Source organism: Pinus tabuliformis, chromosome 4_1, assembly GCF_031772625.1.
Source record: "Pinus tabuliformis cultivar Carrire ecotype Pingquan chromosome 4_1, CPIR1, whole genome shotgun sequence".
In the NCBI taxonomy this organism is placed as follows: Eukaryota; Viridiplantae; Streptophyta; class Pinopsida; order Pinales; family Pinaceae; genus Pinus; species Pinus tabuliformis.
The window spans coordinates 749,561,200-749,588,777 of NC_142303.1; the positions used below are offsets into that span (position 1 = coordinate 749,561,200).

The 27,578-nt window shown below is 37.6% G+C and overlaps 1 long non-coding RNA gene across 7 annotated transcripts; it reads right to left on the reverse strand.

Annotated features, from left to right (window-relative positions):
- Positions 1–2,315: 2,315 nt before the first annotated feature.
- Positions 2,316–26,306, reverse strand: LOC149178315 (uncharacterized). 7 transcript variants are annotated; one of them, XR_016258185.1, is made up of 3 exons: positions 25,697–26,306; positions 25,504–25,602; positions 2,316–2,399 (listed from the first exon to the last, which is right to left on the reverse strand). It is a non-coding gene; the product is annotated as an uncharacterized LOC149178315 (long non-coding RNA). The 7 variants fall into 7 exon arrangements; XR_016258182.1 differs by having other exon boundaries at positions 2,316–3,869; XR_016258188.1 differs by lacking the exon at positions 2,316–2,399 and adding an exon at positions 4,711–4,733.
- Positions 26,307–27,578: the final 1,272 nt, after the last annotated feature.

Here is a 27,578-nt window from a genome sequence, read left to right on the forward strand (position 1 = left end):
GTAGGGAATTTTTGTACCTGTCAGATTTTGTCCAGATCAGCCGACATCTGCATTGAAATCCGTGTGCGACTCCTTGGTTGTTTTCTGTGTCTTTGGAAACGTGCAAATGGCCTCGCTATCCAACCTGATGTTGGAAGGCAGTCAGTGCTTTAATGGCACCAATTATAACCTCTGGAAACAGAGAATGTTAACCATTTTTTAATATAGGCGTCTTGACCAGCTCGTTTTGGGCAAAGAGCTCAGTCCTAGTACACCTGGTACAGATCAAGATAAGTTTGATGATCGAAATCGAGAGGCTATTATGCTTCTCAAACTCTCTAGACCTGATATCAATTTTGTAGTGAGCTACATTTCACGCTTCATGACAACTCCTAAGGTTGATCATTGGATCGCAGTGAAGCTTGTGCTACGTTATGTGAGTGGCACTCTTGATTATGGACTTCTGCACACTCGGAGTTCAGATCCTACACTCGGTGGTTACACAGATTCCGATTGGGCAGGTTCGGTTGATGACCGTAAATCTACAATCGAGTATGTGTTTAGTTTGGGATCTGGGGCTATCACATGGACTAGTAAGAAGCAGCAAGCAGTGGCTCTCTCCTCGACAGAAGCAGAGTATCGGGGCGCAATTAAGGCATCTTGTGAGGCAGTTTGGCTTCGACGTATGCTTGTGGATATGAATGTTTCCCAGGCAGGTCCTACTCCCTTATTCTGTGATAATCAGGGAGTGCTCAAACTCGCCAAGAATCCAGTCTTCCATGAACGAACAAAGCATGTGGAAACCCATTGTCACTACATTCGACAACTTGTTGAAGACGCATCCATTCAGTTGCTGTATGTTCCCACAACAGAGCAGCCAGGAGACATCTTCACCAAGCCCCTTGGTCCTGATAAGTTTGTAAAATTTAGGGGGTCTATAGATGTTGTAAATAGATTAAGCATTAAGGGAGGGTATTAGAATAATGTTATTTTAGAGTTTAATGCTCATTTATATATTTTATTCGGATAAGATCGTTTGTGATCTTATTAGCAGTTTCTTATTAGAAACTTCTTGTTTCTATTTCCTAGTAGAAACTTGTTGTTTTTGTAAATACATTTGTATTATTTATTTGAGCTTCATTGCTCATTGTAAATCAATTCAATTCATTCATTCATTACAAATACCCAAAACATCATTGCAAATATTGTAGCATTGATTGACATTCGGAAGCTCCATCAGCAAGCAACGATCACTCAAGATTAAAGGGAAGAAATTGAATGCAATTTTGACGTGTAAAATTGGCATGTTTGGCCTTGAAATCAACCCCAAATATGCAAGTATTAAAAATGAGCATGTATAGATAAAATCAGGCAAGTATGTGAAAAGGAATTAATAACAAGCAAAAGAAAATCAATCTTGAAAAACAAATAGAAATCGGCTAGCAAAGAGCAAGAGAAATCTCCCAGTGAACAAAAATCAGCCTTACAGGTGCAAAAACAAAAAGGAAAAGTCTTCCAATCGAAGATTAAGATCAGAGGTTATCGACTCTTATTGATCCCATTTATTAGAAATATCTAATTTCCAAATCATTGGTGCGGCAACTTGGCTTGGAGACTCATGCCTATCTTCAGACATGTTTATCATATGACAGTGTTAAATAAATATAAGTTCAGATTTGCTACTATTTCCGAGTATATCAATAAAATCAAATGTGATGTGCCATTAGTCATAATTCTGTTTTATGATGCTTCCAAGAAAACAAGCTATATAGAACTAGGGGGTGCCATTGGATCAAGATAAGCAATTTCGAAAACAAATTACAATCACATATTTTTGGAAGGCAAGAAAACACGTGTAAGCTTCTCAATCATGCAGAGACTCAAAACATCATTGTGAGCCTTGTAGCATTGATGGATATAAAAAGATGACATGTTGGAAGCTCCATCCTCATGCCCATCTAAAAAATAAAAACAAAGAAGAAATTTTAAGCAATTTAGAGGTGCAAAACTTACATTTATGGACCTAAAACCAACCCCATATATGCAAAATAAATAAATAAGCAATTTCAAGCATGAAAAATCAGCTATGGCTGAAGAAAGATCAGTCATGTATGAGCAAGAAAACCTATGAACAAGCCAAAAAAAACAGTGTTGAAAAAGAAAAATAAATCAGCTAGTAATGACCAGTATAAATCTGCCAATGAGGAACAAAAATCAAGCTTGATAAAATCAAAAACTAAGGGAAAAAGAAAAAATAATTGAGGAAAGACAAATACTCATCTTACCAAAGGCTTGAATAATCGACTCTTCTTACTGAAGGCATTGACTCTTGTTGATCACAATTTTGCGAAAAAATTGATTTCCAAATCATTGGTGCAACAACTTGGCTTGGAAACTCATGCCTATCCTTGAGCACTCACCTTGGATTGGTTGATCAAAGACACCAATATGCAAGTGACAGAAATGTGAGTTCAGATTTTCTATTATTTCCAGGTATATTGATGAAAACAAATGTGATGTTGTGCCATTAGTCATAATTCTTCTTCAAGGAATTTAGATGATGCTTCCATGAAAAAGTATATGGAGATGACAAGTAAGCAAAACGTATGAAGCAATTTTGAACAAAAAATTACAACTAAAAAAAAAAATTAAGGCAAGAAAATGCATTTGCAACATCTCATGCATGTAGAGACCCAAAACATCATTACAAGCACTGCATCATCAACGAACTCAGAAAGGAGAAAATAAAAACAAAGATGTGAAGCCAGGAATGACCGCTCAAGTTAGAGGTGAAGCAAATGAATGCAATTTAGAGGTGTAAAATTGGCATGCCCAGCCCCAAAATCAAAGCTAAATATGCAAATTAATAGTTGCAAGTATTAAAAATCAGTCATGTATGTGCAAGAGGATCTATCCACAAGCAAAATAAAATCAGTCTTGAAAGAGAAAAACAAATCATCTAGAAATGAGCAAGAGAAATCTGCCCAATAGTGAACAAAAATCAGCCTTACAGATGGAAAAGGAAGGGAAAGAAAAAAATTGAAGAGGAAAGAGAAACACTTTTCCTACCAAAGCTTTAGATCACAAATAAGATGTCGACTCTTTGATCCCATTTCTAAGATAATTTGATTTCCAAATCATTGGTGCAACAACTTGGCTTGGAGTCTCATGCCCATTCCCAAACATATCCATTGGATTCGAAAATCAAAGACACCAATATGCAAGTGACAAAGAAATACATGTTTATATTTAATACTACTTAAGTATACTGATGAAATTGAATGTCAAGTTGTGTCATTAGGTGCCAATCAAGCCAGAAGGTTGGTAACTGTGAGTAAAAAGTTCTTTTAATGGTGTTAAGATCCAAACAAGGAGGAAGCATCAAAGGAAAATTGTTGAAACTTGAAAGGACATGAGCATAGATCAAGATGTTTCAAGGTATGTTAGTGCAAGCACACTTTGTGATATAAGCAAACCAACGACCTCCCTCTTGGGATTGTATACACCGTTACACCTTCCTTCTAGAACACAAAACACATTTCCATGGATTTCTCGGGAGATTTGCCAAGGACAAAGAGTGCAAATGACTATTTTATAGTGGCAATGGATAGATTCAATAAGTGTTTGCTCTTACTCGTTGTAAGAAGAGCATAAAAGCCCAAAAGACAACTGAAAAATTCCTTGAGAAGGTGTGGATACAAATCCACTCATTCCATACCCAAGTAAATGGATACACAAAAATTGTAAACACAATACTTGTTCATTTATTGAGGGGATATAATCACAAGCATCCCAAAACATGGGATGAAAGCTTACATTCAACACGTGAACACAATAAGGCAGTTCAATCATCTACTCACATGAGACCATTTGAAGTTTGTTGTCAATTCCTTCCACAATCACCAATTGACATGGCAAGACAAGCAAATTAAAGTTACAAATATACGAAATTATCTCTCAAAATGAAAATGATATATTGGGCAACACTTTCAATGAAAAGAAATTCAAAAGTATAAATTTAACGTAGAAATCACAAAGAAGAAATTCATAAACTGAAGAAATACAAGTAAATTTAGTATATTCATAAATTGGAAAAATACAATATTAATTACTATGCTCATTATTGATATTCTTGCATAATGAAGATAGAGATTATCATGAATTGGGTGATCACTAAGACCATAATTAGAGAGAGAAGAGTTATAACTTGAGAGATTGTGATCCTTAGGGTGGTTGAGTAATTACGCAATTTTATAGCATTAGCTCTTCTCATTGTTCTATTTAAATATAAACTTCTCGAACTAATATGGTCTCCACTAAAAGATACATCGTCATTTTGTCAGTCTAGATAATGGAGAATCAAGGCTCCTCAAAATTTTGTTCCAAGAATGTAATCCATTTAAGAGTGAGCTCCATTTTGAATTACTTCAATGGAAGGGTGCTTGTTAATTTGTTGATCAAACACTAGATTCGGGTGGGGGCTTTGCACCCATCCTCACTCTAACCAAAGGTTTCTTCCTATTTTAGTTCAATGACTCAATACTCAACGGTCAACCCATATGCATGAAATTGCATGAAATCGTGTTTGAGGCCCACAAACTATTGATTTTTCAATTGAAAAAATTGTCCACCTACCTTGCCTAGTATAGGTGGATTTCCCATGCCTTTTGATGAAGTTATGGCTTGCCCTCGAGCAGATAGCATCCCCTCTAATGGAAGTTATCTACCATTCGCCGTAATGATTTTCCCACCCTCTGCCTCAATATGAGGCAATGTTAGCAAAACCAAATAGTTCACCAAGCAAGTAAACCCCCCAACCAGTGAAAATTGGACCGAAACCAAAAAATCTGGTTGGCCAGAGAATATATAAAATATTCAAAAATTAAAGAAAAATGTATATATTCATGTGCATCCCTATGAATCCATACCATTTATATACAAATATGCAAAAGTTCTCAATTATACAAGGGTGCATATAACCAAAATAATATCGAGTGCAATCCATCTCTAAACCAAAAATGATGACCTCTAGCATCCAAAAAAAGACATGTTGCAACAAATACCGACATATCATCAAAATCATTGCATTAAGATAAGAGAGACAAAGCTTAAAATGTCAAGTCAAGATGAACCTAAAACATGGAAAATGGGCAATGTGTACCATTCACTAATCAATAATAGTGGGATATTAAAACTAAAATTGTAACCACTATCTAACATTGTCTTCTTTCACACATGTCATCGTTTATCCTAACATCTATTTTTGCTCTCAAATCATGGATCATTGTAGATGTGACCATTTATGACCTAGGTCAACCAAGAGGTGGCTTTGCCTTCCCAAACCTCTTCCACCCCAAAGCTCCTAGGCAATGAAAATAGATGTAACTCATACAAGTATTTCCAGGATGGTATCTACTTATGCAAATCTTCATTAAATGTATCCTATGCGTTTTCTAAATGTTCACTTTATTCATTAACGAAGTGAACATTTTTTAATTCCAATGATTTTTAATTAATAAAGTGACTAAAGTGGATCACTTAATGATTTAATTAAAAGAGAGTCATTGATTTCACGATTAGATCAAAACCATTAAAGATTAGGTTTTTGGCTTATGCCAAAGTCATAAGAGAAAAGTTATAAAAGAAAGAGAGGACAAACGACAAAGGCACACAAAGAGCATTCATTTCACAAGTCACGTGAGTGAAGAAAAAAATCAAAGGTCTGATTTTTAGCCATTAGCAAGGAGTTTTAGCAATAGTTCAGCAAAAAGAAGACATCCAATCAATAGCAAGGAGAATTGCAGTCGTACAACCCAGCAAAGGAGGACATACAGTGATTTGTACAGATTCGTACAGTCGTACGGATTGCAGAGTAGGCCGAACAAATTGCAACACAGACCACGCATTTCGTGTAGATATGCCTTGATTTTTGTGCAAACTAAAAAATTTCCAAGTTTATTATTTGTTTGTTAATTTCTCAAAGCCATTTTCCATGTAAGGGAGCTCTTGTAAAAGTTCTAAATATATTTTGAATGATGAACTAGTCTAGAAGAGCATAAATAATTGTGCATTATGTGATTGCTTTTCTTGTTTTCAATGATGAACTAATCTAGAAGAGCAAAAATAATTGTGCATTGTGTGTGATTGTGTTTCTCGTTTTCCACTAAATGCAAGAGTTAACAATTCCAACTAGATCTGATCTACTTACTTAGAAAGTTGGTTTTAGGATAATTTAACATAGTGCCAGAGGTTTTGTTTCGGGAGAAAAGTAGATCTATTATTTTCCAAGTTACTTTAACAAGCTTGAGAGATAGAGCTCAGGACAACCATGTTTGTAACCGATGTGAAAGTTGAGGATCAGCTTGATGGGGCTTTGAATTTCTTGCCATGGAAAGCAAGAATCTTAATGATCTTTAAGGAGCAATACTTTTGGGAATCTATGTCCGACCCTCTTGCTCAAACATAGGCCTTAGGGAGCATGCAGGCACCAACAATAGTAGACCCTATAGTGAAGGTAGCATGGGATAAGGACATAAAGGAAAAGAGCGTCATCATTTACACTATTATGGATCATCTAATTCCACATGTTGCAAAAAGACCAACTATAAGGAGATATTTGATGTTGTAGTATAACTTTTTCAAAGTGATAACATGAGTCAAAAAAAGATTCTCAAAACTAAGCTCAGAGTGCAAAATGAACCCCTCCAACAATGTGACCAACTGCCTTATGAGAATCACCCAAATCCATGACCAACGTGCAACTATTGGAGAGGATGTACTAGATGCAAAGCTAGTGAATGTTGCTCTGAATGGGTTCACCGAGGCTTGGGAACCATTCATCATGGGCATTTGTGCCCAAAAGTATCTTCCCAAGTGGAAGAGACTTTGGGATGACTACATCCAAGAGGATACTCGTAAAGAGTCCAGGAACAGCGAGCAGAGAGGAGCAACAAATGAAAACTTGGTCCTGGTCCGTGAGATGAAGAAGACCAAAGGGAAATTTTTCAGACTGCAAACCTCATACGAACTCTTGCAACCCACGTAATTTTTCCACGGCATGCCTCCTAGAGGCTTCCAAACAAATATTTGTTCACAATTTTACAAAAACAAGAGGAAATCATGACCTATAATTTCCACGTGGCTCCTTCTGAAGGCTTCTGGGGATCAATATTTTTTTTTGGAAGGGGGGGGGGGGGGGGGGGGGGTTATGCCCATACATCATGTCGATCAAACCAACCAAATCTAAACGTACATACCCACAACATAGCGGCTTTGCTTATGTTGTACAGAATACCAAAGTCAAGTGTCCATTTACGATATCTTAACACCCTCTTTGTTGCAATCCAATGTTCTACTTTTAGTGCTATCATGAATTTGGAAATGAAGCTTGTGGCATAGTTCAAATCAAGCCTTGTGGTTGAAGATCTAGCAAGCTTCCCACAAGTTGCCTATAGACTAACTCATTAATTGTCTTAAAATCAATCTTGGTTAAAAGCTCCAACACTCTCTATAGGTATAGACGAGATTTCACAATCTATCATTTTGAACCTGCCAAGAAAACCCTTGGCATATTTTGTTTGTGAGACCAAAATGTTGCTACATGTTTGCCTAACCTCCACACCTAGATAGTAATGTGTGGGGCCTTAGGTTATTCATATCAAAATCTTTACTCATATTAGATTTGATATGTTCAATAGCACTTGCCTCACTAAGTATAATAAAATGCCATTGACATATCCAAAAGACCCCACTAGAACCCATACTCATCCAAGTATCTATCAATTTAATGTCCCATGCCCTAGATTCCTAATTCAAGCCATATAGAGCCTTCTTTACTCTACAAACAAGATGCTCTCTCCCTAGACCCCCAAAACCCTATGACAGATACATGTAGACTTCTTCCTCCAAATCTGCACTGAGGAAGCCACTTTTCACATCCAATTGATGGACCTTCCAGCCAAACTGCACTATCATGGCTAGAACTAATTAGATGGCGTCATTTTTATTGTAGGAGCAAAGATCTCCTCATTGCCAATGCACACTTGCTGAGAGAACCCTTTTGCAACCAATTGTGCCTTGTAGTTGTCAAGTGTGCCATCCACCTTATATTTGACTTTGTACACACATTTGCACCCAATGGATCTCTTCATTGGTGGAACACCTATGAGATCCCAAGTATGATTTTTCATTAGACTCTCATTTTGATTGCGATGGCCTTCTCCCATTCAGTTTTCATTGTTGCTTCCTCAAACACCTATGGCTCATAAACACCCTAAACATTGGCCATATGAACAAAGTTAACCATGTTTGGTTTATGTTTGCCCTCATCTTTCAATGATCATCCCTCAATCATATCACACACCCAAACATCTCTAATGGTGTTGGACCACAACTTTGGCCTCTTCTTGGGATGCTCTTCATCCAAATTGATATTGTCACAATGACTTGGGCTACCTATACTCGAGTCATCCAAATTTTGATTCCATTGGTCCACATAAAATTTTACCATTATCAACCTGGAAGACTCCTCATGCGCACAATCTTCCCCCTTTTTAGGTGGAGCTACCTAAAACTTGACTCCAAATCCTTAGCTGCAACAACTACTCTATTGTAATGGTGATCTCTAGAGAAGCTTAATGATAATCATTGTACCCTTTGATCATAAGTTCCTTTCTCTCTAGGTTTAACTTGGTTCTCTTCTCTTGTGGAATCCAGGCATATGCAATAGAACCAAAGACCTTAAGATGACTAGCATTGAGCTCACTCTGTGGTCTTCTACTTCATTGCCATCATTAGAGATCTATTCAACTAAAAAAATTATTTGGAACAAACTTTTTCTCCAATATAAACATGGCCATCTCTACGATAGTGTGGTTCCTCCTCCAACAATTCCCATGTTTTAGCATAAAACTTAAGAAGTTATTGAATTCCTTGGAACAAAATTCCCTCACATATTAAGACCTAAGAGTGGTAATGTGCCAACCTAAGTCTTTTTCTACTAATGCTTGAAACTTTTGAAATTTATGAAATATTTCAAATTCCTATTTTAGAAAATACACCCACAATTTCCTATTGTAGTCCTCAACAAAAAGGAGGAAATACCTAGCACTAGTGATGGATGTCTTGCTCATTGGTCCACAAACATTTGCATGAACTAGCTAAAGGACTTTGTTCACTCTCGAAGTTTGTCCTTCATCAAATGTCATTCTATCCTACTTCCTTGCCTAACAAGCTCCACAAACACCCTATTTGTTATTGGATGTCAATAAGTCCATCTACCATATTCTCTCGATCCAACTAAGAGACATAGATCTAGATTAGGTGCCCATACCACAAATGCCAAAGTATTGATGTCTAATGCACTACTAGTTTCCAATGCATGCTCCCTGACCTATTCGATGTCGACCAATCTGAACAATCCATGATCCTCTACACCAAGGGCAATTATCTCCTTGTGCACTTACTAACTCGTAGTATTTGTGATTGCTAAAGTTGACATCCAGATGGTGGAAATGCCTCATAATTTAACCCTCTGAGAGTATTTAAGCTTCATGCCTAGTACATAGTACACATTGAGGAAAATTAACATTTCCCTCTAAAATAAATTTCCGCAAACCCTTGGCTTCCTACCATGAACTCTTGCCTCCCACCAAATATTAATGAATCCTTATAGCAATAGGTAGATACTCTGCGAACCAACCCTTCCTATTGGTGAAGTGTTGTGATGCACCAAAATAAAAGTCCCAAGTAGATCACCGAAGCTTATATGCTTACTTCTTGATCATGGTTGCATAAGAGGCTAACTCCTCCTCTTATATGCTCTACGACATAAGCCTTCTACTAAAGCCCTCCTTGGTTGACTTTCCAATGAGCCAACTTATTTTTGCAATGCTCCTTCATATGGCCCACCTTGCACAATGGTGACATGTGATGTTTTCAAACTCTTGATTGCAACTCCACTGCTGCCTTGAACTTTCTTCTTTTCCCACTTGCCTTTGCCCTTAGACATTTGTTGCAAAGGCCTACTCTCTAGCTTTTACCTCACTACTACTACCAAATTTTCTCTTCCATCTGTCCTGCTGTAGGAGCTTATCGCACAAGTCATTAAACTTTAGGTCAACATTCATAGTGGTGATGTTTAAGGCCTCAATAACGTGCTCATGGTAAGCATATCAATGAGATCTCCTGCCTTGAACTTTCTTCTTTGCCCACTTGCCTCTGCCCTTGACATTTGCTGCAAAGGCCTATTCTCTACCCTTTAATTCACTACTACTACCAAACTCTTTCTTCCATCTACCCTGCTATAAGAGCTTATTGCACAACTCATTAAACTTTAGGTCAACGTTCATAGTGTTGATGTTTAAGGCATCAAAAAGGTGCTCATGGTAAGCCTTTCAATGATATTAGCGTTGATGGTAAGTTTTTCAACAGGATTACCAACATGTCCAGCTCTTGCATCTTCCAACAACCAGTAGCCAACAATTGTTCTCTAATATCCTGGATTTTGAATAAATGCTCTTTTAATGCTGTACTCTCATCCATCATGAACAAAAACAACATGTTATTAAGGAACAAGGTTCTTCCCTTGTCTGAAGTTTCATGCAACTCTCTCAAATGCTTCCAAAGCCATATTAAAGTCCTCCCTCTCTGCAACTGAAGAGATGTTTCAACTGTCATGGACAAGTTGGTGTTACTGTTTCTTTTTCCATCTCACTCAGCAAACTCATCCCAATCTCTACCCACAGGTTGTGGTTGAGTATCTTTAACTAGAACGATAGCAACCAAGCACCTGTACTCAAATATGCCCAACATACATTGCTTCCACATAGTGTAGTTCTTACCAGAGAATCTTTGGCTGCATTAAAGCATGATTTTGGGTCAAGAGACCATGGCACAAGTTGAAGATGCAGAAATATTACTAAAACAGAGTAAAATGCTCAAAATATATGTTCTTCCCTTCCTCATTCTGTAATCCTGAAGTAATAACACCTGGACAATAGCTCTAAACACTTGTAGCAGGCATGTATCACTAAAAAAACTAAAAAACACAATGATTTATGATAAATCTTTCCAAAACACCACAGATTTTTATAAATTTGTTCAATATTAGCAACAAAACACAGGGATCTGCACAAACAAAGCCAAAACATGCAGATTTTGATAGACCTGCTAAAAAACAGCGCCAAATCATGCAGATCTGCTAACAAACAACACCAAAATAGTTCATTTCTCCTAGGATCTAATGAAAAACGTGAAACAAGTAGCTAAAACTTCCGGGACTACAAATATAGGCATACTACAGACAAGAACAGTTTAGATCTACTTCCAATTCGTCTGTATTGTCAAAAACTTGAGAAATTTCATGGAAAACTGATCATTATTCACCCGTACAATCAATTTCTGGTGTCCATACAGTCAATTTGGTAGCTCAAAATTTCTTCCAGGAACCATTGTATAAGTCTGAAATCCACATGTGCAATCTAGATCCTTTCTGGTTGTCGATTCATACAGATCATTACATGTATGACTCTTTCAGCTCATATGTACAATTGACGACTGACCTCTGGCCACTCTAACAACCATACTGTCATAGAGCTGAACTGCACAACTTTTCTTTTAACAAATCTCCCTTCTTATCCTTTTTCGAAACCACAATTGCAAGGTTCCTTTAAAAAAAGGCACGACTTCAATTGGAAAGTAAAACGAATCAATATTTATTTCTGCGTAAAGTTTTTGACTCTTCAATGTGCTAAACTAGTGATTCCTCAATCCATCTTTGCCAAACAATTCCTAGGTCTTGCTCTTACAGACTCTGTGGCTCTAAATAAGCTCTGATACCCATATCATGAAAATCAAAGACAAAGAAACCAAAATAACGTAGAAAGTTCTCCTTATTGAATTAATAAAAAGAGGACAAAAAGCTTCCTTATTAATGAGGTTACAAGCTAGTCAAGTCAATACACTTTATGAATGTGGAATAGATAGACCGAAAAACACACTAAAATGAAATAAAGCATAAAATAACCTAGAGCTGAAATGACTTTAGTAATGCTTACAACTAATTGACAATTGTTAATATGATATTACTCTAACAATTTAGACAAGTAAACAATGTTGGTGTAAGCAAGAAAACAGCTTTGAAGTAAATGAGCAACAAAGATTAAATAAAAGAGGGTAAAAAGATCCCAAGGTGTTAGTTCAACCAGCTGTCACCGGTGTTACTAGGCACTCACCTAGTTTTGTGCCAATAGGTTCCCAATTTGAATTGCCCTTGGTGAGGAGCACTAGTCTATGCTAACGAGTTTACTAGGGATGTTATCCACAAATCTGGGGAAGCATCCCATGGGTTTCTCTGCAAGGATTTCCTTGGGAAAAGATTAAAAAAAGGAGGGTAAAGATCATAGCTACATTAACCTATGGATTACAAGATGACATAGAGTGTTTACCATCTATATCTCTGTGGGATGAATTTAAATTTGTTGTTTGTAACCCATGGGAGTACTAAGACAAGCACTAGAAACCAGATGAACAATAAGGTCCTTTAGTGTCCAAGTGACTACCAAATGTCCAAGTTATCTCACTTTCTGCCATGCAAGCAACAAACGAATTAGTCAATACAAATTATTTTATTGTACTTGGGTCCACATCACAGACAAGTAAGTTTTTCCACTAAGATTTCCAACATTGTCTATGAGTAGTCAAACACCGAGACAAGTATAATAACTCCCTACACATCCAGTGGGAGGATTTGTGCCAAGAACTCTACTAAGTTCAATGCAAAGCATGTGAAACTTGATAAAATGCCATGTGTGTTAGACTTGGGGAAGGGAAACTCTTATTAATTTCCCTAAACCCAGCACCCGTCAATATATTAACCTAGCAGATTACAGATTGATTGAATAAATGCACAACTAGGTTCCTAACATAAACATTCAGCGGAAGCAAAATTTTAACAACCAATCTCAATCACATGTGAGACTCACAGATTCTGCTCAAACAACAGTTCTTCATTAATAACTCAATCAGAACCTACTTGGGATCTCATCCTAGGATAATGGCCCAACTAAGAAATTTAAAATTACAACATGCCCTAGATCTGATCTAGCTAATCAGGCCCTAAATCTCCCCTTGATCTCCTTGGTTGATTTACAACTCTTGTGTTGCACCCTTGCACCTTCCTTGGACCTTGCACAGTTGAGTATCACACTCCTCACTTGAAAAAATTCCTCTCTCAATGGCTCGTGCCATTGTATGGTATGTCTTTCTCCTCCCTTTAGCATTTCTTTTATAGCTTTACATTGAGCTAAATCCCTCACCCTAATCCCCAATGTGATTGACGACTGAGATTAGAATACCTCACTTCAAATCATATAATCACTAAAGTTAGACTTAGGATAAGTTACAATAGCAACTTGTTCAATACTTGAGAAAGATTCCTAAGGACACTTTGCGCCACTTTTGCATGCTTAAACACTTAGGTCGATGTAGAAGTGTTGAAGTTGTAACTAGAGTTGGTCTTCATAATGTAAATACTAAATAACATTGATGTATTTATTATATTTATTATATTTTTGTCGAAGCATGTTCTTCATGCTTAGAGAGTCAAAAAGAGTCAAAAAGAATTTATTATCAGTCAAAAGAAAATGTATTTGAGTCATGTCCCATTTGGACATTTGTAAGAAAAAGACATTTGAATTTTATGCTAAGTCAGTAGCCCAGAAGATGACCAAGTTGGCCCTCCTTGGACAAGTCAGCCTAGCCCTCCAAGAGACACCTATTTGACCCTCCTAGACAGCTATATATAAGAGGCAATTCAACCTACTTGAGACACACATTCACACATCACAAGAAGCAATTTTTGAACTAAGCGAAGAAGAAGAAAGACGAGTCAAAGGAGAGAGAAATAAAAGCTAAAGACAAGAAGAATATTCCTTTTATTGATTGAATCCTTGACTTTGACAACTCGCACATGTGGAAGGACAAAACTTCTGTGACAAAGGTCGAAACTTCTGAGATAGTTGCATGCTGAAATTTGGGCCTAGTTGCAAGTCCGAATTTCATATTATTGACTAGATTTGGAGCAGTTTGACCAGCATTGAATTTGACTTTGGAAGTAACTTGGAGGAGGGGTTGGACTTGGTATCTTCGTGGCAGTTTGGTCTTGATCTTCGATATTTCTCATTTTGATGTGATACTATAAGAGAAGGATTGTTGAGTTTTCCCCTTGTGGGTTTTGCCCTGGCTAGCAGCCTAATTTTGGTGTCTCTTGTCTCCAAAGTCACCAAGTTAGTGTTCGAGCTTGGCGACCTTGAAATTCGAATAAAGTTCGGCAACTAAAATTTTGCTCATAAAGTTCAACATATAGAAATTCGAAAAAATTAAAAAAATAAAAAAAAAAATGTATATAAACAAAGTAACAAAAAAAATCAGTTTAAAGTATAATGTGTAATGTTGTCTATTCATCGCCCACGGGGCTTTGGATTGACGGTGAATGGGTGTGCTGTTAAGGCACTCCTTGCGATAGGTCACCGGTTCAAATCCCCCGTGGGTGCGTAGGTTAGTCTTAACATAGAAAAAAAAAATGTTGTCTATTCATCATCAAAATTTAAATTTTGTTCAAATCAGTTAAAATAAAATTAAAAAATTAAAATTAAAAATCCAAAAATAAAAATAAATAAATAACTATACAAAACCTTTAGCTAATATCAATTCATAAAAAAATAAATCTTTCTGTCTTAACTCTATTAAACGCACTTACAAGTGATATACATCATTTGATTGCATTGGAGGTCATAAATATGGAGCAACCCTATTACTTTTCACAGTCCGATGAGAAAGTTTTTAATGCATTAAAATTTATATAAACTCCTCTAAAAAAGATGTTTTATCGTGGTATATGTGAAATATCACCTTATAAGACACGCAAGAAAATATAAATCATATTAAAATGAGGAGCTAAGGATAAAAACCATTTTAATAAATCCATTTCTTAAAATTTTATTAAATTAACATGTGAAAACGTGGGTGATGTAAATCTCATCGGGTTAGATTAGAGAATTAATTCATGAGCTTGTTTTCATCTAATATTAAATAGCCACGGCCCACAACCCATCGAAAAAGCCGTCCAAAACCTGTCAAAAACCCTGCTGAACGATGAAAACCTGTGGCCCGTCACTGTAGTCTGTATGTTGCTCAAGCGAACTAGTAGTTCAGTAACTGGTTGAGGTCAGTGGTTGTCGGTCGCTCGGTGGTAGACTAGTAGTGTATCAAACCTAACCCTCCGCAAACAATGAAACCTAACCCTCCGGCATCCGCAAACAATGAAACCAAAAGCAAAACGTGCCTGCGGGCCGCAATTCATTTCGAAAAAATTTTAAAGCAGGAAAAAAATTCGAACCAAAACAAATTTAATCAACTTTGTTCGCAAAAAAATTCGAGTCTGGCTTTAAATTCAAGTTCGCCATAAAGTTCGGCGAACTAGAAAGAATAAGTTCGTATTCGTTTGAAGTTTGGCGAATTTCGAACTTATTCGTTCAAATTCTCCGAACCTGGTGACTAAGCTTGTCTCTTTGTGATCTTTATATTTTCCTTAAAGGTCGAACATGTGTATAATTGCTTGATGAAGAAGACATAAGAAGTATGAACAAGACATGTAATATTCACAAGTAATTATCAAGAAAATAAATTAGGTGTTCGACTCCATCACACTTCATTTCTCAGCATGTTATCAGAGCTAAGGTGAAGGAAGGTAGCTTGAAGATCACAACTTGTGGGCATACTTGAATACACCCTCGTAGCAGTACTCTCTCACTACCGAAGCAAAGAAACGAAGCTTGAAGACATCGTTCACACACACTCATTTTTTTGAAGCAACTCTCACTCACATGAAGACATCCGTGAAGATATTCTTTAAGCAGCTTTCTCTCTCACTTTCAAGTAAATACTCTTCTATTCTATATGTCTAATACTCCTAATCAAATGGCATTTATCTACAAAGAAGGCAACAATCTTGATGGAGCGTCCAACTTCAAACCCTAGAAGAAGAGGATTTATTTAGTCCTTAAAGAAAATGAAGTCATGCAATTTGTTGAAGGCGTTGTTCCAATACCAAATAGGAACAAAGCTAGAGAAGTGGCCAAATACAACAGGGGAGAAATTAGAGCTAAAAGGATTCTCTGAGTGCATCAAATATCATCTCATTTATTTTGTTTCATATTTGTCTACATCAAAGGAAGTCTATGATACATTGGTAAAATTATATACGTCATCAACATAACCAGTCAAAAGATATCTCTAAGGAATCAACTCTATGAAACAAGGATGTTGTTGATGGGAGAAAATTGCCCGCCAACAACTAGGGCGTTTACCGATGCGAAGTCCCAATTATACCTCACACCTTTTGGGATAGGATCCCATCCGGTATGTAGGCTCGGCAACCAGCATGTTGTTTTGCACCTAGTTGTCAAATGTGAGATGTTAGAGCGAGAGAAAGAATGAAATGCCCAGAGAAAGGGGGATGAGATCAGCTCACAATTGATAACATGCAGAACGAGATACAAGGATGTAAATGGAAAACAACAACAAGAAGCATTCCACAAGAAGGATTAGAGCGCTAAAACCATATAGAACACACATGAAGAGGAAAGTACCAAAAAGTAATCGCAAACTAGTTTACAGTAAGTTACTAGCATAGCGTGGAATATATGAGCAGAGATTCAAAAGCAACCACATGTGCAATAGCAATGAATTAGTTCATAGACAAATCACCCACACGCAAGCCCACATACACACATAATGGAAATACCGGAACACATAATGGAGTGCATGGGAATCAATGTCGAAAGAGGGGAATTTTTTATTAATGTTGCTACAAATACATGTCCTACAAACCATCAAAGCCCAACAATGGAACATGGGTTGCTCATACCATTTTCAAAGCAAAACCCTAGACTCACCACAACTCTCCCTACTAGCTCCCAGGAGTTGAGTGTCTCTAGCTCCTTAAGCACAAATCAGCTATCTAATGCTAGTCCTAGCTCAAGTGCTAAAGTCCTTGACAAATGAGGCACGATGACATATTTATAGAAATGAGGTGACTATTCACCTACTCTCTCATGTCTAATGACTATTACATGCCCAATTGATCTTTGCATCACTATTGACATTATGATAAGAAGTATCCACGTTATGAGAGAAGAGGAATTATGAGGAGAATAGAGATGGTTTTTTGGAAACCCTAGAATGCTTGTTGTCAATGTTGTTGCAACGATATGGAGACTAGCACGAGCTAATGAACAAGGTGGCAATGTTCATTTGTTGTGCTAAGTGTTTATCTTCCTGCTACTGCACCCTCCATCGAGTAGATTGGTTTTAAGACCAATATCAACATTCCCCAACTTGGTTGACATAGTGCCTTGGGCAGCTATATGGGGCCATTCTCTGACAGTTAGTCCCAACCCTCACAGAATGTATGTCAATTGTCTTTGTATCTCATCTACATGGAATCAATCATTCAACCAACTTATAATATCGTGCCCTTAGGATTGTTGAAAGGTCCTCGAAGCTTGTAAAGAGCCAACTTGTCCACCAGCGAAAACCCTAGTTGCACAACCTCTTGTGAGAAACCCTGGCTTCCTCCACATAGGTCAACATTCTCGTTCCTTCTTTTCTACCTGCAAACAAATTACATGGGTCATACATATTTGCAGTCAAGGAATAATATTAGAAATATAACAAATTGGCTGAAAGTAAGATATCAATTTGGAGCCCAGTACAGTCCCTATTCTTTTGTCATTTCTCTTAATGATTCTTCGTCCATAACTTGACAATTGTCTCTGCTAAGGTCCTTATGCTCTACATCCTTTCCTCTTGAATTCTCAATTGTTTCAGAGATATGCACCCCTTATCCCGTGTTCTTTGATATCAGTGATTTCTCCTATGTTGCCATATATCCCAGTCCACACATTTTCCGCATTTGCATGTTTTGCTTGTAGTGTTGTCATGATTCTAATGATGTTCACACCACAATTCTGGGCCAAAGTTCTTGGACGGCATCCTGCAAAATAGGTCTCTGTTGGAATCTCTCAAACAAATTGTGCAAGCTTTTGATCCTTGCAGTCAACAATAAAAGTAAAATAAGTGTCCCCAATCTTTTGGACCTCAAACAATCTTGCCTCAATTCCAACATCACTATTTTGTAGTTCCTTCGATCCTTTTACAACTGTAGTTCCACGATCTTTAGCAATTCTATCGTTATCTGTTTACTTTAAAAATTTGATTGCACTAACTCCTTGCCTTACTCAAGTAGCGAGCAACAAGATCACTAAGCCACTTTTTAGTGAAAGATAAAATTTGCACACACATCTTTTCTATGTACTCCTCTTCCATCTTCAATAAAACACCTCAGTCTTCTTTTTTAATTAATTATGCATTTGTCGTGTCCTCTCCCCTTTTGTACTTGAGCGAACAATTCAAAAGAATGACTCAAGGATTGGCAATTTTCCTCCTCCAATAACATCTTTATTAATCACCCCTTGGAACCTTTAAATCAACTTTGTGCAACCCATTCTCCAGATCAACGCCAATGGTAGTTGTTGCATCACAGGGGGTCGCAATTCAAAGTTACACATTGGTCTTGTCATGTGCGACCAAAGTAGAGAGGTCGCAGTTTTCATTTTAGGGAGCAGATCACAATGAGAGCATAGCAGGTCACACATTTGAACATTAGCGTGAATCACATGTACAATCATCAATTGGAGAGGCTCGTGAATGCAACTTGTGATCTAAATTTGGTTGCCTTCCACAGTTTCGTGGCAGGATAGGTCGCGGTTCGCGTTTGCATGGCAGATCACACCTTGTTAATGCATCTCTAAGGCTCATAATTGCGATTTGCGACCTGGAGTGTTAATACAATGGTCTAGTCGCAAATTTGGCTCACAAGGACGATCACACTTCTCAAATGAAGCATAGGTTGCATTCTCCTGTGACAAAGCTAGTCACAATTTCAAGCTCTACCTAGTTGGCTATTGCATATGCGATTTGTGTTCAAGGATTGATGATGCGACTGTTCAAGTTGCATTTGGAAGTGCAACTGTTCAAGTTCATCCTCCAGGATCATTCTGAACATTAAGGGTGAACCCAAAGCAACTAACCATCGCAAAGCACCGTTTGTTACTCTCCCATCAACATCGTGATGCACAGCAAAGCTAGAGTTTATTCCTACACCATCAAGCTCTTGGCCCTAGCCATACAACCATCTTAAAAATGGTCCTATGCCCTTTGGGCAAACAATTATCACACTAATGTTCTTGGGGAAGTCATCTCACCCAAAACGCAATCTGGTATCCAGATAAAGATCGTTGGAACTTGGAGAAGGCTCCCAACACCAACAGCTACATACAGCATGCATATTCTCACTGGCGCATCTCTCAACTTCTAACGAAATGCACTTATATAATGTGGCATTTCATCTTCCCATTGCATGTGTCGTGTATGCACAGGCATGCGCATTGTTGAAGCATTTCCCACTAGATGGCATAAGTGCTTCAATTGCTTATTGCACTCTAAAACTATGATGTGTCCTCATCACATTCCTCTGTGAGTGTTGTGATCCGTCCTTCCTCTTACACGCATTGTATTGATCGCTCTTACACCACACTCCATGTGGACTTGTAATGCATAAAGTTCACTAAACTATAAACTCATCGTATGGCTCATATACCCTTTCCACGACATGGGTATGTTGTTTCCCTTTGGTTCTAGAGCAAGAGCATGTGCTTTCCCGACCTCTTGTTTTGTCATTGCGTCCACCGATGTTGTTTTGCAAAACACATTGGTGTCTACAACAATATGTCTCTCGTGCAATGATTATCATACACCCTTGGAGAAATGGACAATTGCGATGGCATTATCTCCTTGCTTGTGTGTGGTTTTGTTGACCTTCAAAAAATACGATATAAAATATTTTGGCATTTGGCAATTCTTCATGTGTAGGCTATGTTGCCAGGAAACGTGGGTGCGGGGACGGGGACGAGGATGGGGACGGGGACAGCATTTTTGGAAACAGGGTGCGTGAGTTCGTCGGGTAATATAATAATATTAAATTTTAATAATTAAATTTTATAAATTGTAAATTTATAATTAATAATATATATGAAATTTGAACATGCACATCATTAGAAGGAAATGCCCCATGCATGGTGTGCTCTGTGGTAAAGCAATCCCAAAAAGTTAAAAGTTAAAACAGTGGCAGCCTTACCCTTCCACAAAACACGCTTATTCATTTAGGCATATTTTCCTAGTTTTAATCTTAACATGATGTTATCAGAATGCTGTGAGAAATTGGCAGATTTTGATACTTAATTTAGCCATTGTCCAAAATAGCCCTTCGCCATTTAACAACATCAGCTGATTACAGCTTATGGCTGGTCTCGACTCTCAATCCTACTTTCTATTTGACCGAAAATGTCTGAACCTGTATGTGTGCATTTACAGTTTATAATTTGAGGGTTATTAAGTTATTAACTTGTTTGGCTTGGGAATGAATGTTTCATAAATTATTAAATTCATTCCAAATTGATTTACAAGAATCTACAGGCTCAAATTACAGAGTAAGAGGTCTCTTTTCCAGTTCTGGTTTCGATGCCATACAATATTAAAGGCATTGAAGATCCACAAATACAGGAGATCCATAATTTACATTGAGACTCTAACAAACCTTGGGCATAAGTTTTGAAATTGTTTTTATAGCATAAGACTAATGGAGAGACTGATCATAAGAGTCTCCTGTGGTAGGAAGGGACTCATGAATGTGCAAACAGCTTTTTTTCCAACTATGGTCATCACCTTATTAAATATTTCCACAAAGCTACAGGCAATATGATATGATATTCTGCTTGTGGGATTGTACACCCATAATGTTCCTTTTATAATATTGAGATATCATAATCATATATGATTTCAGAATACTGTGTCGCTCATAAGTTTTGAAAAACTTATCATTGTTGATAAATTTTTACAATGATTCATTACCCTTGAGCAGCACGTCATGCCCACAGAGCAATGTTAAGGCATGTGAACAAAGACAGTCTTCGGACTGTAATCTTTTGAAATGAGAACACGGGTCTACAAAGAACAGAGAACACGGGTCTACAGACTTGGGTTTTTGGTTTTAGCCTTTTAACGAAAATTGAAATAATAAAATTGCAAAGGAAAACTTGTAAATACCACGGTCCACTGCCGTTGAAGTTGCTCTGTCCATTGCGCTGAAGCTGCCCACTGACACTGGATTTAGGGTTTCTTAAGTTTACCTTTGTTATAAGTTATTTATTAAATTTCAATAAAAAAAAATTAATTGAAAATTAAATTTTTAACATAGTTTTTTATGAAGAACCCAACCCGAAGAACCCAAAGAACCCAACCCGAAGAACCCAAGCACCCGAAGCAACCGAAGAACCGAAGAACCCAAGAACCCAAGCACCCGAAGAACCCAAGAACCCAAGAACTCATTAAAGGAAAAGAACCCAATTTTTTTTTAAGAACCCGTACCCAAATCTGGTACTTGGGTGCGGGAACCCCGGACGGGTTCGAGAACCCCACCCCCGGGTGCGGGTACCCGTGCAACACAGTGTGTAGGTGAGTTTGCTAGCACAGAGAATGAGCACATGCTAGGTTTGTATGGGACGAAGGTTGGATGTTTGTCGAATATAAGTGCACTCTACGCTCACGAAGGCAACACTGCCAAGTTTAGCGCATGGCACATGTGCAAGAAGAAAAGAGTTAGGAATTGTGCTCTAAGAATGTGGCATGTGCTCTTGAGAGTTAGATGCAAAGTCTCGAAGCCTAGATGTTGGCAATCGGCTTCATCAAAGTGAGGGTCACACTCGGCAGTCACAACGCTGGTACTGATGAAGTATCACCCTGCAGATAATGGGAAGCCACCATCACAGTCGTCCCCACACTGGAATCCACAACATGCCACCAGGGCATCTTCAGAGAGAGTAACGTTCCTTTTATAGTGAATGCAAAACCTATTGGAAAGTGCTTCTATTGCACCAAAGGACCAGCGAGAACCACAGTGTTGTTGTACATCGAATTCTTTGCAACACTGCTTCCTCACTCATTACAATTGGGCGCAATCTTTATCATGTGATATTTTCTTTCAATTTAATGATGTTCTCAAAGCATGCATTCATCAAAGTGTGCATTATCGCACCCTTTGGTTGCCATTGCGTTGTTTTGGAACAATACTATAGACCATGGACATGTCATTGCATGGTTTCAAATGATCTTTTGTTATACAATCTCGTCATATACTTCTCGATATAAAGTTCTTTGATGCTTGTGGCCTTGTAATGTTTGTGTGGTTTTTGTTTTCTCAACCTGCGCACTCGCTACAGTCCTTTCAAGACCACTTTGATATTTTCCCAATGCACTATGCATAACGCACAAACTTTAATGATCAGTCTCTTTTGCACCATAATGTATGCAGGGTTTCACACTTGACACAATCACTCGCAACCTTTGTGAGATTTGTTTCGAATACACTACACCTCCCTTAATAGATGCACATTTTTCTTTTATGCCATTTTTTGTGATGCGTCATCTGTATTCTATTCAACGTAATATTTTACTCTTTGCAATCACATTGAACAAGTCCATTTTACCCTATCCAATTTCGAGGGAGCCTACATTGGAGGTGTGCTACGAACTTGACTTGTTGCATGAGTGAAAAGGAAGTTGTTAATTACCATTAATAATCACAATCATATGGCTCTTCGAGCTCGCTTCATTTATAAAATGAGAGGATGATGAAGGGGAAGATCAATATCTATATTCAAAGAAACAAGGAAAAACAAGACTTGCATTTTACCAACTAGTAAACAGGGCTATGAGATAACATAAAAAGTGCCCCAACAAAAATTATATTTGGAGAAAGAGAAGATGTTTGGAAATAACAAGAGTTAAAAATAGGCTGAAAGGCTAAGAAGGTCGTCAAGAGGCCAAAAAAGAGGGGAAAGAAGCTAAGGAAAAGTTGAGAAACCAAAAATGGGGCAAAGAGGCCAAAAAGGAGGACTGACAGGTTGAAATAGAGGCCAAAGCACCAAATGGGACAAGAGAGGCTAAAAAGAGAATTGAGGGATTGAAACAGTGATCAAAAGGTTGACATGAGCAAGGAAAACACTAAGCCCCCTAGTGTTTTAAGGAAAACAATTAAGAAAAGAGCCAAAGGATTTGTCACTAAAAAAAAGACAAAAGGGCCAATAAAACTTGCCCGCAATACACTAGAGGATGCCACAAGAAATGTCAAGTACAAACCAAGGAAAGAAAACTAAAATGTGAAGGTTTAAACCTATCCACCAAACACAAAGGGAAAGAGGTGTCAAAGATGACACAACATAAAGGAAAAGAAGGACTAAAATAGGGATTGGCAAAAACTACAAATACATGACAAACCGTAGAGGACCATGACTCATGGACAAGGCCACCTACAAGGCAAAGATATAAAGCAAAATTGGAAATGCTACGAGCAGAAGATAAAAAAAAATTAAATTGTGAAAATGAGTAAGGGTAGGGTGCAATGGATTTCTACAAATCAAATGAGCATCTAACTCATTGCGATGACAAATAATCCAAATAGCAAGCTTGTTGATAAATTACACAACAGGGTAGGGTAGGGGCCTACTATGTAACATGAATCGTGATGGAGAGCCCACAAAACAAGGACAAGGGTGAATACTCCCAAACTCCATAAATCATATAGAACAATCCATGGATCCATAGAATTCAAAGGAAACAAAAAAGGAATGCCCAAAAAGGCAAAATTCAAGGCCAAAAAGCAAAGGATGGAAGTTATACATGAAAACAAAAGAAGGCATATAGGCCCCACCGAGGAGGGAGACCATTAAAAAAGACCAAGGAAAAAACATAGCAAATGATCCTCCACTGGATTAATTTAATTACCTAGGTAAGGTTTTCACATTCAATCAAGTAATCAAAGGCAATGCTCTCGAATAATCCTAGTTTTGCCAAAAATACCTAGAAATAGGGATAATAGCATGAATAATGGTTAATGAGAGAACTACATGCACTTCTAAAAGATGATCTAATAGATCTTGTTAAAACAATGCCTCATGAGAACCAAACAAGATTAAAATGAGATAAACTTCAAGCAACCTCAAGAGAGTGAACAAAACAGCCGAGATTTACTTTAACTCTACATGACATGTTGCTTGTGCACATTTCCATTCCTGTTTACGGTCATCTTAAAGAAAATCTCATGAAGAAGAGGAATAACCTTCAAGGTAGTTCTTTAACGAGGATAAATAATTAAAACAAAAAATAAAGTCACAATTTGCATCTCAGTTAATTACAAATGAAAATAACATGGATATGAACAAAGACGGAACCGACAACATAAAAGAAGGAAGCAACCCAGTGTCTCATGTATCTTCTAGCACTATGCCTCTCCTTATCAAATTGGAAAATCTCAATATTGTTTTAAGGGCCTTCACTCCTAACCTTTTAACTTTCATTGGATCTATTAGAAATGGTTGTTTTATCCCCGCTCAGCTTTAACACACAATTTTCATCTTAAATATGAACAGTCAAACATTAAGATTGATGACATTTTGCCAACTGGGATAACTCAAGTGTTTGAGAGAAAGAATAGTTATCTTTCGCACCCAGGTTCACATCCCATTAGTGACATGTTCACTCTTCATAAGCCAATGGTGGTTGAGGTTTTTCCTGAGCCGAGAGGAATATCTCACCATTGCCTACACACAATTTTCATCTTAAATATGAACAGTCAAACATTAAGATTGATGACATTTTGCCAACTGGGATAACTCAAGTGCTTGAGAGAAAGAATCGTTATCTTTCGCACCCAGGTTCACATCCCATTAGTGACATGTTCACTCTTCCTAAGCCAATGGTGGTTGAGGTTTTTCCTGAGCCGAGAGGAATATCTCACCATTGCCTACGCGTCGGAGGGTAGGGTGCATCATTAGATATTGAAAAAAAAAAAAATATATATATATATATATATATATAAAGATCTATTCCTGCACTAATGCAACACCGACTTCAATATTTAGAGGAAAGATTCATCTAGTAAACCAGGGCCTTGAATTAGATCATAACTAAAAACAGTTATCTACAAGGTACCAGCCCGAAAGGTTGTATGAACAACACTGCTCATACAGAAAGAAAATTGCAATTAAAAGTTATCACATACCATGACTGGCCAATGTAATCATGTAGCTCTTAATATTAACCACTAGATGATTTCAGATTTTTAAATATTAACTACATCGCGTTACGGGCTTACCTAGCCGTTTTTTCCCTATATTAACGATAGAATATATATCTAGTTCTTAATATTAACCCCTAAATGATTTCAGCTTTATAAATTTTAACCACATTATCTTATGGGGTTTCACCTAGGTGTTTTCTTTTCTTTATTTTTGAAAAAGAGAGTGACAGAATGCATACACAGAGGGAAGATGACCAATGTATACCGACCTGATTCCAGGCGAAGAATGAGGTTGATCCCTCGGACCTATACGAACTCTCCACGTTTCATCTTCTTCGACAATGATGAACCCTCTTCTTTGCCTTCAACTGTTGCAGAGCAGAGTTCTTCTGAAATCATTACCCGTGCCAAAACTAAATAAAAAAGCAACAGACAAGAAAATAAAAAGCAGACAAGCTTTACCTAGAATATCTCCATAAATTCACATGCCACTGGTTAAAACCCTTCGAAATTCCCATCAAATGTCCATGGATAAAACCCTTGTGATTTCCTGTGAAATGCCAATGGTTAAAAACCTACCAATTTTCCTTGAAATGCGAGTTCCCTGATTCCTCCAATGCGTTTGCTTTGACTTAAAGGAGGCTGCAGAGGTTATCGCTAGAAGATTGAAGGAGGCAAGCAAAATAATGCTTCCCGACAATCTGAAAGAATCTGACAGCGCCCATGCAAAGACACAATTTCGCAGCAGGTCGGCCGATGGAAACATTGAACAGAAATCCACTGCCACCTAAAACATAGATTCCTTGCTGTCTCCCCCACGTTGCATCCGTTGGAGATCTGCAGCTTGTGCTGACTGAGGGCTTGGGGTTCTTCTTGGAGCCGGCGGGTCTGCCTGGCCTCCAAGACCCTACTTCATCCTACTCCCTTCCACTGCAACCGTAACCTCCTGGTTTCAATTTTAACGATTATCAGTGGTTGTCATTTAGCGCCGAACCTCTATCTTTTAATGAAATAAAATGAACCGTAACCTCCTGGTTTCAATTTTAACGATTAGCAGTGGTTGTCATTTACCGCCGAACCTCTTTTAATCAAATAAAATGAGATGATATTTTTAATCAAATAAAATGAAATGATATTTTAAGGTGTCCGATATTAAAAATAGTCTAAAATAATTTATGAGATCATTAGTTCTGTGTTTTGTTCTTTGCAATTCAGTGTTTTTCTGATTCAAGTTGATGATGAGCTGACCCAACCTTCCAACGAGCTCTTCGCTAAAAAGACAATGCCAAGAAACGGATGCTAACATGTTCTCATTTGTCTTTGAATGCATCACATTCCAAAATGAAATGGTTTTCTAATTCCACAGCCCTAGACGTGCAAAATGTACACACCCATTCTTCCCAAGCTTCTTTAGGCCTTTTCCACCGTCATGTTTCACACCGAAGTTGATGTGAGTTGGTAACACCGAAGTTGATGTGAGATGGTCCTTAATTAAGCAATAAGAACCTTTGCCCTCCACGAAATGCTAGCTCCAATGAACTCTTTTTGGTGTAAATCACACGTAAGGTTGAATTTCTCAATATAATATTTCTTCTTTCTACCCAACTCTTTTTCCCATACCTTTTCACGAAACTTCTCCATAACAAAATCCTTTAGCTCCTTGCTATTTGTGGGACAGGCATTGAGGTAGATATTCCATTTTTGCATCCATGTGTAGTTTTGTTTCATCCATGTTTTCTTTCTTTCACTCATGCCTTCATTGAAGATAACATTAGGTCATCTACCTACTCTCATTCGTTCAATTCTTTTTAGGTATCTTATGAGCCGCACCATAGCAATTGCTTCAATGGAAGTTGCTCCTATTTCACTCAACACTATCTCATAAGGTACCGAACTTTTTATTTTGAAATTGCTCATGATCAAGCGTTTTTGGATTTTCTCAATTTATTTCCATTTTGAAACGGGAGTGCTGCTAGCCCACAATTCATGCCCATATAGCATCATTGGACAAACTAGGAGTCCAAAAAGCACTTTAATCATTTTCCAATCCCATAACTCTGCCTCTCTACATTTGTTTTGAAGAGCATATAATGCTTTCCACCCTCCTAAAATTCTCTTCTTTCTGCAGTCCTCCCAATTGAGTTTGTTGTTGAAATCAATCCCAAGGTACTTGTACTCATTTACTTCTTCAAGAATGTTGTCTTCAAAGAAGAAAGTATGTTGGCTCTGCTTCATTTTCTTAGAAAAAATCATTATTTTGGTCTTGCTAGTATTGACTTGCATCCCCACTGCTCTACAAAAATGCTCAAGGGCATATAAGTGCATTTGCAATCCATGGGTCGAT